This window comes from Procambarus clarkii, chromosome 76 (assembly GCF_040958095.1).
Source record: "Procambarus clarkii isolate CNS0578487 chromosome 76, FALCON_Pclarkii_2.0, whole genome shotgun sequence".
Classification (NCBI taxonomy): Eukaryota; Metazoa; Arthropoda; class Malacostraca; order Decapoda; family Cambaridae; genus Procambarus; species Procambarus clarkii.
The window spans coordinates 8,345,397-8,358,431 of NC_091225.1; the positions used below are offsets into that span (position 1 = coordinate 8,345,397).

The 13,035-nt window shown below is 40.3% G+C and overlaps 1 protein-coding gene across 1 annotated transcript in view; it reads left to right on the forward strand.

Annotated features, from left to right (window-relative positions):
• The first annotated feature begins 1,391 nt into the window (after positions 1–1,391).
• The window catches only part of LOC123771533 (glutamate receptor ionotropic, delta-1), a 174,838-nt gene continuing 163,194 nt past the window's right edge, over positions 1,392–13,035 (forward strand). The window contains exon 1 of the mRNA XM_069313622.1: positions 1,392–1,489. The gene's annotated coding sequence lies outside the window, so the exon portion shown is untranslated. The remainder of the gene's footprint in view (positions 1,490–13,035) is intronic.

The window sequence follows — 13,035 nt, forward strand, 5'->3', positions numbered from 1 at the left end:
AAGTTTGAGGACATATTTTTTTAATTGGAGTTAAAATTAACGTAGTTATATGACCGAACCTAACCAACCCTACCTAACCTAACCTAACCTATCTTTATAGGTTAGGTTAGGTTAGGTAGCCGAAAATGTTAGGTTAGGTTAGGTTAGGTAGGTTAGGTAGTCGAAAAACAATTATTTCATAAAAACTTGGCTTATTAGGCAAATCGTGCCTTGCATAGTAGGCTGAGAAGTGCGTTCTGGCTAATAGGTACGACATATATATATATATATATATATATATATATATATATATATATATATATATATATATATATATATATATATATATATATATATATATATATATATATATATTAGTTGATTTTATACCCGCATTAGGTCAGGTGATAATACAATGAAGGTGAAAAACATGGGGGGATACATAAGGGATAAACATAGTGGCTGGAGAAGGCTTATTGGCCCATACGAGGCATCTCCTATCTAAACACAAAGATTAATCCAGTGTAATTGGCCTGTTATGTTGGACATTGTCTTCTGTGTTGGCATCGATATGTTCTTGTCTTGTCCTTACTCTCATGGTGGGTAGAGTAAATAGTTCCGTGATTTGGGTGTTCATGGTAGGTCGCTCTATTCTTATGTGAATTGCCTCAAGAATTTGTAATCTTCTTGAATCTTGGGTTTTGTCTATTATGCAAGTATTCTTGTTCAACATTTCTCTTGTTAGAGTAATGTCATGGGCTTGTCTCATGTGATTCCTAGGGGCACCAGATTGACCTTCAATGAAAGTACATAGGTATGACGTCGACCAAGCTGACGAGGCGTTTGACATGCCATCTTCAATCTGGTGCCCCTAGGAATCACATGAGACAAGCCCATGACATTACTCTAACAAGAGAAATGTTGAACAAGAATACTTGCATAATAGACAAAACCCAAGATTCAAGAAGATTACAAATTCTTGAGGCAATTCACATAAGAATAGAGCGACCTACCATGAACACCCAAATCACGGAACTATTTACTCTACCCACCATGAGAGTAAGGACAAGACAAGAACATATCGATGCCAACACAGAAGACAATGTCCAACATAACAGGCCAATTACACTGGATTAATCTTTGTGTTTAGATAGGAGATGCCTCGTATGGGCCAATAAGCCTTCTGCAGCCCCTATGTTTATCCCTTATGTATCCCCCCATATACATATATATATATATATATATATATATATATATATATATATATATATATATATATATATATATATATATATATATATATATATATATATATATATATATATATATATGTAAATGTTTTTTATCTTGTTAATTTGTTGTCACCAACCACCAATCCCGTCAACTTTAGCAGACAGTGGTGTGAGGGTGTACAGGCGGTGTTTGTACTGCAACAGCGGGGAAGCTGACGTCCAACTCCTCCACTTGAACATCAACTCACCAGACCTTCTCTGGGACGACATCTTCGAAGGTAAGCTCTGCACGTTAGAAACTAGATTCAACTCTGAATCAAGATTTTACATATCAGTTTCAAGCTATTGTAGGCTAAGAATGCTCCAAGCTGTCCCTGTAAGCAACTGTTGTAAAAAAAATCTCATGAATATGATGTATCTCAAAAGTTACATTGAAAACCAATATCAAGCTATACATAATAAACACATCTGACCCTCCAATCCTTTCTGGTTTGAAGGTTGCATCAAAAAGATTTTACCCAAGTTAATAAACGTTTACATAAATCTCTATATTAGGTACCCAGTAGTGCTTGGGTCCAACCGATGGGCAGGTCTCTCCTATACATCTTCTGAAGTCTACCCCATGAACATACCACTTCCATCTCAGACACACACCCTCCCTGTCTCCCAACATATACTCACCCCATCTCTCTTCATCACTGTCCCCTATCAGAATTATCCTCAGTACACACTGTCTTCATCAGTTTAACATCTTCACACCCTACCAAACACACCTTTTCATCTCTACCCACTCAAAATACATGTTCGGATTAATTTCCCCCTATTTTATCTTCTGTAACTAAAAGGTTTGCTAGGCATGGAAATGTGTCACCAGAACATATATATTGTATATCGGTATCTGAATACACCATTTTATGAATAATAGTTAAAATCAACAAACTCAAGACAAAACATTTCTCATCCACCGAATTCACGAAGAGGATGCATACTTATCGACTCCCTTTCAAGGGAAGCATAAGACCGTCCAAGACCTCCCTGTGACACTCCATATTATCTCCAGTAACCATGCAAAGTTGTGTGATGGTAGCCCAAAGTATTTGGCTTTACCTCTTGGATAGACAAACAGAGAAAACAAACATTATTTTTTTTTAGACTTAAATTTCAGCAAAGTTTCTAGATGAAACATAGATAATTTCATGACAAAACATTATGTTAATTCCTCAGTAAATTGATTTCTTACCCTTCCAAACTACTAATTTTTTTCATAGCTTGCTCACCCTTGTTCACCCAACATAAACTGGCAATCTTGAAGGAAGGGGATTACCGAGTCCTGTTCTTACCCCATAATGTGAACTGAGGTTAGCAGGTCGCTTTATGATTTTAGTGGGCCGTGTTCTGGTGTTAGTAGCGCGCATTGTGATGTTAGTGAGTCGTGTTTTGAGGTTAGCAGAGCGCATTGTAATATAATGAAATATAACAGTACTATACTGTACTGAATTATCAGGGGAAAGCGCCAAGACATTAAGAATCTCTAATTTTCTAAAATTAGCATGAATTTTCTAAAATTAAATAATGAATCGACAATTCATTACAAATCTCTAAAATTAGCAAAACGCGTGCTAATAATTAGCACGCGTTTTGCTAATAAGGTTTTGCACTTAACTTACAATTAACAGTAATTTTAAATTTTTTATAGTAAAAATGCTAACCTTGCGGGTTAGCACTAAGTAAGTAATTATGAAAACAAGGCACCAGTAGCCTATGTAGCACCATCAAACGTGCAGGATAATCATAGTGCCCTGGATATCACTAAGGATGCCAATACGAGAACAAAAACACAAAAGGTGAATGATATGACAGGTAACCGATTCAACAAGAATTCTACCGAGGGACGTGACCGCTAGGGATGATCGGAAAGCAAGACACACGCTCATCCTGGAGGTCAGGACATTCAGCATGACCGTAAGAGAGGTAATGAAGTTTGTACAATTAGGAGCAGGACGGCGCTGCATTAAGTGCCCGTCAGTTAAACGTGTATGACCAATGTGCAACCTCGCCTGAGCCGTTACCCACTGCCGGTTATAGTGGTAGGAGGAAGGCCACGGATGACACACTACTCTTAAGGGAACGCAGTTTGTTATTAGTAACAGAAGACCAACGACCCTGCCAGCGGGTAAGAATGGAGGAATATATAACTGGGTAAAAGTCTGAATAAAGAATACATTTGTTATACTCAAAATTCTGTCAGTTGAAATGTAACCAATCACAGGCAAGTAGGCCTCTGACGTCATGCCAGACAGAGAAGCATCAGGCATGCTCCCAGCAGCCTCAGTTATCCTCACAGACTCAGAGTAGAAGGACCTCGGCTAGGCAGATATTTACCTTGCTATCTCAGTCAATAAATATATACAGAAGCGACTACTGAGTCTACATTCTACCCCGAAAAAGGCAAACGAATACTGGTAGCAGCAGTGGGACCCAGAAATTTTTTTCTGGAAACAAAAGTTCAAGTACCCAGCATCGCCTCGTGTTCCAGCCGCCACCGCCACCGCCATAAGCCGCCATCCTGCCACCCACGCATCAAATATTGTGCCAGACCGGGGTCCTGCCATCAACCACTACTCCAGGCCAACGTTTCAGAAGTAAGGGTCAATATTTTCCTGTGAGAACGCTCATTCATCAGTGAGGAGGAAGGAAGCTTCCGCGCCAGCCATTTTTGAATCTCGCGCCACCACGTGGGAACCACCAGCACCCACCACCGCCGCCGCCCAAGCTGACAGTATCTAAGCTTTGTGAGTGTTCAAGCTACTGAAATCGTGGTCAGCCATTGTCGCAAGTATCAACTGATTATTGTGGGTGTTGTACAGTTATTCAAGAGGAATTGGTGAAAAAAAAGACTACAATTGTTTGACTAGTGTCGCCACCCTGCCTCCCTCCCAACTCACACACCTCGCCACCAGCCCCTGCTACATCGTTTTGTGTGAACTTCTCCTAGAAAATTGTATTCTCCACCGCCGCCAGGAGCGCTGCCATCGCACCAGTTTGTAAACAAGCCCTCACATGGTCCTCTTCACACGTCTGGTCACCGTTTTTCGTTTTGGCCACTGTTATATTGCAAATCCTGCAGCCCTGAGTTAAGTAAATATGAGCTAAGATATCGTGTGCTATGATTTAATGAGGTTTAACGTAAATATATCCAAAATATCTTATGAATTAATCTTTCAGTGACTTGTTAAATATTGGAGCCGGTTTAGTACTCCAGAGGCCCACAGTTTCTCTGAGACATTTCAATATTCCCTGCATATGATTCCATTATTCATTAATTGTTACTAGTGTCATTAGTGAATTCAAAGGTGAGAGAAGTAAGAAATAATTGTTTCTAGCAGTTATATACATTCCTGTGTCCAGTTTATGTGCTACATCCATATTTCTTGCATTGCCACTTGTTGTGTTGAATCTTTTTAATGAAATTTTGCAATTGCACTTCCAGTTTTTATATTCTCAATTGCTGTGCTTAGTCTGGTTTAATTAATTTACATACATCTAATTCCAGTCATTTTTTTAATGAAAGATTGCTAAATTTAGTTTACAATTTGCTTGTTCTTAATTATTTTCTTGCCTAGCCCAATTTAATAATTTTATTTCTGCCATTTTTACTTTAGCCAAGTTGATATTTTTTGTGTTTATTTTTGTGTATACTATTTCTGATGCCAGGTGCACTTAATTATAATCTGCGTTCAAATATTACTTCCACGGCTGTGACAATGCCTACCACTGTTGAAACCCCTTCAGAATCAATGGGAACAGTTGCTCGTCCCAATGGCCAGAGATCAGCTCAGGAAATGGCTATTCCTCTTTTTGCCGGTGAATCCCGCTTATTAGAGTCATGGTTTAGTAAGGTTGAAGCGAAAACTGTTGCACGTTTTTCTAAGCCTACTGATGCCGAATACTTAGCAATTGCACGGTCAGCTGTGGACACAACCAAAGGTGATGCACTTTTTGTTGTTGATGAGAAAGCCATTGTTAGCCTCCAGTCTTGGCCTGAATTTAAGGATTTCTTTCGCCGTCGCTTTGTTAATAAAGGAGACCTTGACCCATATAGGTTAGTCAAGAAAATTGCCAATGCCACCATGCAGCCTGGTGAATCGTTTAATGCGTTTACTAGCCGTCTCGATCAGTATCTGTATGCCTTAGTTTCTGCTATGAATAATTCGACTTGGTTAGATAAAGACAATAATCTGTCCCCTGAGGCTATGGCCAAAATGATAGCATTTGGTACTTTAATGCATTTTGCCCCCGAGCATACAAAACCAATCGTTGAGCAACAAAATTTTGGTGTTAAACATGAAATTGGTGAAGTATTTGAGGCTATTAACAATGCCGCAGATAAACTAGCTCCCCGAAGTGCTCAACTGTTGCCACCCTCTGATGCTGTAAATGTAGTCACAAGCTCTCAGCATCCTCCCACAAATTCTCAAAACTCTTGGTCGCAGAAGCGTACCCATGCTCGTAGCCCCCAGTCAAATTCGCCGCCTCATAAAATGCCGAAACGCCATAGTCCACAACCATCCACTCCCTCATGTTGGCATTGTGGTAAGAGTAACCACCTTGCAAGGGACTGTTGGTCCGCCCCTAGATCATCACCTCCTAGACAATTCTCTCGGCCCCCTCATCAATCTAATCATTCTAGGCTTCCATATTGCACGTACCATAAACAAGTTGGTCACCACACTGCGGATTGTAGAGCTAGGCAAAGGACATCTCCACCTCGTAACTCCCATGGTCAGTCTTGGCGAGGCTCACAGCGTCCAAGACATTATCAGAACTCTCGTAATTACAACTCCCAGCCCAGCTATAATGCAACTTCAAATTATAATGCTCAGTCACAGAATGCTGGAGCTCAGAATGTTCACTCCATGTCGTCGGGAAACCCCCAAGGCCATCCGCTAACCAATTCAAGCTAGCCAATCCTAGTGCCCTCCCTGTGTATTCAGTAGCTACCCAAAATAGATTTGGACACTTGACAGAGGAGGACACTGACTCTAGACCAGTTGTAGATGTTGACGGATCCACAGTAAATTTGACACAAACAAGACACAGATATCCCAGACAACATAAGACAAAAATAGTAACTTGTCCAGTCTCAAGTGATGGTCCCCTTGTCTCAGCCATTGTACATGGTAGAGTTTTAAAAGTTTTTCTTGACTCAGGTGCAAAAATTAATATTGTCAAGCCCTCAGCTCTTAGAGACATTGAAAGTATGCACCCTACTATTTTAAAACAGTCACACATACCTTTTCTAAGTGGTATTTCAGGAAATAAAGTAAAAGTTCAGGGTGAAATTGACCTCCCACTCAAGTTCAATGATGTCACATTGTCTATAACATGTTTAGTTGTTGACATTATTCATTTTCCTGGAGACATTCTCTTAGGTCTGTACACCATGATTGATGAAAATATTGCATTGTTTCCCCATCGTTGGAACATAAGTATCAAAGACCATGTCATACCCTTGTGTAGCATGTATCGACAGGGCCACGAGTTCAATCTTCAATCAGATTATGTTAATTTTGTTGACACCCGCCTTGCAAGCATAGGTTTGTCAGATCATTGTCGTGGTAGCATACCCGAGAAAACAGGCACTCGATTGAAGCATAGTAGTTGTGCAGTTGTTAAGGAGAATGAGTATCGGGACTTTCTGGAAGGGGACGCCCTAACGGATTCTCGTTGTCTCGCTCGCTTGGCAGCTTCCATCTCTGAAGTCAGTGGTTCCATGGCTACTGACACTGTGTTACACCCTCATTCTCTCACCAGAATAAGAGTTAAGGTTCAGGGAGTGCCTGAGTTGTCGGATGTGATTGCGGAAAGTGAAACATGTAAAGTGAATGGTACATTTGTTGAACCCTCCTGGCACACAGTGCAGGATGGTACTGTCACACTTTTTATCGCAAACACAAGTAATGCCGATATCCATCTCCAGTCTGGTACCCATGTTGTAGATTTTGCCCATTACTCGTTACCGGTGCGAGTTGTGGATGATGTCTCCATGGATCATACTGTTTGTACACTCACACCAGGAGAACAGGGATCTCAGCCAGAGGTGCAAGCGCAACACCTCAGTCCTACTGATTTTCCTGACTCTGTGGCTCAGCTTTTGGAAATTTTGAACAGGAATAGAGCTGTTGTTGCTCTACCAGGAGAAAAATTAGGTCTCACTCCTCTCATTACACATAAAATTCCCCTTGAACAAGGAACTACGCCTATTTATGTACCAGCTTACCGACTTCCCCATTCTCAGAAAGCAGAAGCAGATAGACTTGTAGAAGAAATGTTACAGAGTGATGTAATTGAATCGAGTAATTCGCCATGGAACGCTCCATTGATTCTTGTACCAAAGCGAGATGGGACTTGGAGACCTGTAATCGATTATCGCAAGCTTAACAGAGTATCAATACCTGATCGTTTCCCACTTCCAGTTCTAAATGATTTGTTGCAAAGTATTGGTCGAAACAAAGTATTCTCAACGTTAGATTTGTTGCAGGGATTCTGGCAAATCCCCCTTGATGAGGAAAGTAAACAATTGACAGCCTTTAGTACTCCCAATGGTCATTTTCATTTCAAAAGAATGCCGTTTGGTTTGCGTAGTAGTCCAATAACCTTTTCACGGCTCATGACAAATCTATTTCATAGATTGATAGGAAGTACGCTTCTAGTTTACCTTGATGATCTCATAATCATGTCGCAAGATGTTCAGACTCATTTCCAGAACCTTGAAAAAGTACTTGCAAAGCTCGCTGAAGCTAATTTAAAAATAAAGCTTGCAAAATGTTCATTTTTAAAGCAAAAGATTAATTTCCTAGGTCATACAGTTACACCTTCAGGTATTACATTGAATGAATCAAAAATTATTGCTGCCCGTGATTTTCCAACACCTCGTACCGCAGAAGCCGTAAGACAGTTCACAGGTCTTGTAGGATTTTATCGTTCATTTATTGCTGGATTCTCTATTATAGCCGCTCCGCTTTACAAGTTGCAAAGAAAAGATGAACCCTTTGTTTGGGGAGAGGCCCAGGATCAGTCATTCAAAAAACTCAAAGCAGCCTTGATTTCGTCACCTGTCCTTAGGTACCCAGATTTTTCTAAACCTTTTACGTTGGTTACAGATGCTAGTGACATAGGTTTAGGTGCTGCATTACTTCAAACAGAAGGTCACAGAGAGCACGCAATAGCTTATGCTAGCCGTACTTTATCTAAAGAAGAGAAAAATTATAGTGCAACAGAACGAGAAGCCTTGGCAGTTGTTTGGGCACTTAAACATTTCAAGGATACAATTTATAATTACCCAGTTCATGTTCTTACAGATCACCAACCATTAATTCCCTTGTTCAAAAATAAGAATCCAGTTGGAAAGTTTGCTAGATATTTGCTCACAATTCAAGAATTCAATCCCACATTTGGATATATTCCAGGAAAGCAAAATGTTGTAGCCGATGCGTTTTCTCGACACGTAGCTGCGATTCAGTTAAATTACCCAGCATTAGATGCTACAGTAGTAGAAACGGAACAAAGACAAGACCCCATATGGGCACCTGTCATTAAATTTTTGACTAAGCAAGACACTCGCCCGATTCATAAACCGCCAGTACCATTGAAAGAACTAGTTATGTTGGACAATTTACTGTGTAGAGTAGTAAAGCTAGGGACAGCCCCAAGGAAATGTTGTCAGTTAGTTGTTCCAGCTGTCTTGGTACCAACTGTGTTAAAAATTATCCATGATGCTCCTGCAAGTGCACATCCAGGAAAGGATCGTACACTCCAACAAGGTCGATTGAAATATTTTTGGCCAAAATGGCTAAGGAGATTGCTCATTATGTTGACAGATGTTTAACTTGTTTACAGCACAAGGGACATGTTTCAGGACCTAATCCAATTCAGGTGTACCCAGCAACTAAAGCTCCTTGGGAACGAATATCGATGGATTTATTGACAAATTTTGCGGAAACAGAGAAAGGGAACAAACATTTGCTTGTAATGGTCGATAATTTTTCACGGTTTTGCGAACTAGTTCCTATCCCGAACAAAACAGCAGAAACCATAGCCAGCGCATTCCATGACCAAATAATTTGTAGATATAGTATGCCTAAAGTAATCCTTTCAGATAATGGTCCAGAATTCAGTAATAGTATTCTAACTAGCTTGTGTGATTTATATAACATCAAAAAATGTAGCATCATGCCTTATCATCCGGCAAGTAATGGACTAGCTGAACGTACTAACAGGAAAGTGTTAGATGCCTTGAGAGTCACGTTGAATTTTGATAACAACAATTGGGATGATTTTATACCCTTAATTCAGTGTGCTATAAATTCTTCAATTAATGTTTCTACTGGTGACACACCTCACGCTATTCTTTATGGTACAGATAAGATCCTCCCTAATGAATTGATTAACGTACCTCCTACTCCCTTATATAACGTAGATGATTTTGTTCAAGTGAAGCGTAGACAAATGCAACTAGTATTCAAGAAAATACGAGAACAACTGTCCAAAGCAACAGCCGAGTTCACTCTAGCAAGGAATGCACGAGCTAAACCCAGTAAAATAACTATTGGATCTGTAGTAATGATACTTAACCAACACAGGTCTGGTCCTATGTACAAGTTAACTAAGAAATTTTTGGGTCCATATAAGGTAATCGAGCTTATTAAAGGTAACAAATACAGACTTAAGAACTTGTTAACAGGAGAGTATATAAATGAACATTTAGACCACATGAAGTTAGCTAAAATGACTGTTGACGAGACTGATGAGGAAGATGACAATGAACTTACCCAGACAGATACTCCTACTCGGACACCACCTTCTGTGGTTGACAGACCACTTGATGTTCAGCAACCCCATACTAGCAATTATAATCTTAGATCTAGACCTCTCGTTTCAACCGTGCACTCACCACATGTCCATTGGCTAGATGTTAACGAGGATATCTCTCAATATGATAGTTTGTCACATGAAGTTTCATCTGTTCCGGACCTTCAGTCAGAGCCAGAGTTGTATAGTGCTCTGGATGAGCTAGGTGTAGATATCCGCAGAATTTATAATTGATTGCACTCTGCAGTTATTCTGTTTGTTTTGAAAAAAAAAATCATTTGCAGTATTTCTACCACATGTGTCTTATTATTACCATTATATATAATGTATAGTTTTTCTCAACTTTATTTGGTTATAAATTAGATGCCATTGTTAAGTCTACTACCATTTGTATTTTTACAGTGCTTGTCATAGGAGTTATTATTGTTCTAGCAACCACATTGAGGCCAGTGAATCCTGACTGCTATCACGCAGATGTTAGTCTTCTTGATCCAGGTCTTGTATATGCTAGTAAATATATTGCACATTATATATATTGTACATTGGTCTTGTAAATATATTGTATTATTTCAGAAAAAAAAGAGAAAAAAAAAAAAAAAAATCATTATCTATCTTGAAATTCAATTGTGGTTGTTAGGTCAGAACTTTGTTCTATTAATGTAATAATTGTTTAATTTTGTATGGTTTTCAAGCACATGCCATTGACACATGTTAATAATTTTGTTTAGGCAATACCTTGAGTTGTATTGTTCATATCTGATCAGTAGACATACACATGTTCTTAATACTCTGGTTTAATCAAAGCATTGTTACCATGATTTTCACCTATTATGATGAATTTTTTTTTTTTGGTGCATATATGCCGAGTTGTTAGTATTACGCACACCTGATCTTCTTTCAATGTTTTATTATGCAAATTTCACATGTAAGCCATTATTGAATGCCACCGAGGTCCTTTCAGTATCATTGTAACTATATAGCTAGCCAGAGCTTGTCGACAAGGGACGTTGACTTGGTAGCGTGTCCGAGCGGTGTTATACTCAAAATTCTGTCAGTTGAAATGTAACCAATCACAGGCAAGTAGGCCTCTGACGTCATGCCAGACAGAGGAGCATCAGGCATGCTCCCAGCAGCCTCAGTTATCCTCACAGACTCAGAGCAGAAGGACCTCGGCTAGGCAGATATTTACCTTGCTATCTCAGTCAATAAATATATACAGAAGCGACTACTGAGTCTACATTCTACCCCGAAAAAGGCAAACGAATACATTTATGGGAGATGGGACAGGTGCGGATAGCTTCCTTAGTGATAGTGTTCGCACGCTCTTTTAATGACACACAAATACGGCTAGGAACCCAGCAAAACTGCGCTGTCTTAAATCTACTGGAGATAAGAAACAGCCAGTGTTGAATTTCGACTACCACAGGATGGACGGAATTGAAGGACTCCAGAGCCCTGAGGGTATTGCAAGAATCATCTACAACACCATAGGAGGATTGACAGCGAGAAAGCAGTTGACGAAGAGCATAGAGAATAGCATAAAGTTTTGCCTCCTGAGGCAGGCATCAAACAGAGGTGTGGTCAGGAAAAACAACAGAGTAGCCTACACCGTCTGCAGACTTAGACCCATCGGTGAAGACGGAGAAGGAGAGGGAGTGTGAAGAAAAGTGTTCAAGGAAAAGGCGTTTAAGAACTGTAGGAACGGTAAAAGCTTTAGTCACGTAGGTCAAGGTTTTAAAAAATTTAGGAACGGAGATCCTCCATGGGAGCAAAGGCGGAACGACACGAGGAAAAATAATGGTAACACGAACCGCAAGAGTATTTTGTAAGCGAGACAACCGTACAGAAAGAGCAAGGTGGTGAAGGGGGGAACAGGAATCACAGGAAAGTAAAGATTAAGGCACGACATAAGCGAGAGTGAGGGTGTTGTAAGGACCGTGAAAGGTAGCGAAGACAGTAGCGATAACGACAATCCTGTAGCAGGATTCCATTTTCAACAAAGGCTTAGGATAGGAGTCGAATGAAAGGTACCAAAGCTGATGCGTAATCCAGTATTGTGCAGAGCGTCATGACGGCGAAGAGTAGAAAGAGAAGCAGACGAGTAAGCAGGACAAATATAATCGAGTTTAAACAGAACGAGACAGAATAAAGTAAAGAGAGGAGTGTGCGCCTATCAGCCCCCCAAGAAGTATGAGACCAGACCTTAAGTATGTTATGGGCCTTAGAACATTGAACTCGGAGGTAAAAAATATGGAGTGCCCAAGACAATCAAGTGTCAAAGATTAGCCCCAAAAGCTTAGCAGATATTTTTTTTTACAAAAGTGAATGACCATAAAGCGATAGAGGGGGGACGAAGAACGACCTGCTTCCGAGTAAACGTCATAGCTCAAGTTTTAGTTGTAGAGAACTTGAAGCCTTGATTGGTGGCCCAAGGTGTAACGGCATCAATCGCAAGTTGAAGCCGCTGTTGAAGGAAAGGCGAATCATCACCTGGACAGCAGATGGTAAGATCGTCAACAGAGTGTAGAGAAGATACCAGGAGGAAGGGATTAAAGAAGACCATCGAGGGCAATCAGAAATATAGTAGTGCTCAGAACACTACCTTGGGGTACACCATCGTATAGCCGAAAAGAGGCATTGAGAGTGGTCCCAAGCCTCATTCTAAAGGAATGAATAGACAAGAAGCTTTGGAGTAAGATTACCACGACTGCCAAAAGAACGAAAGTCGTATGCCTTTTCCAGGTCAAAATGGGCAAAAGCTATGGAGGTCTTCTCAGCAAAAGCAGTACGAATATAGACCTCCACGTTCACAAAGACATTGGTAGTGCTGCGGCACTTGTGAAAACCAAATTGAGAACGCGAGAGGTATTGATAGCGTTCCAAGAACCACATCAGACGGACGTTAACCACACGTTCAAAGAGTTTGCAGACGCAACTCGCGAGGGCAATGGTG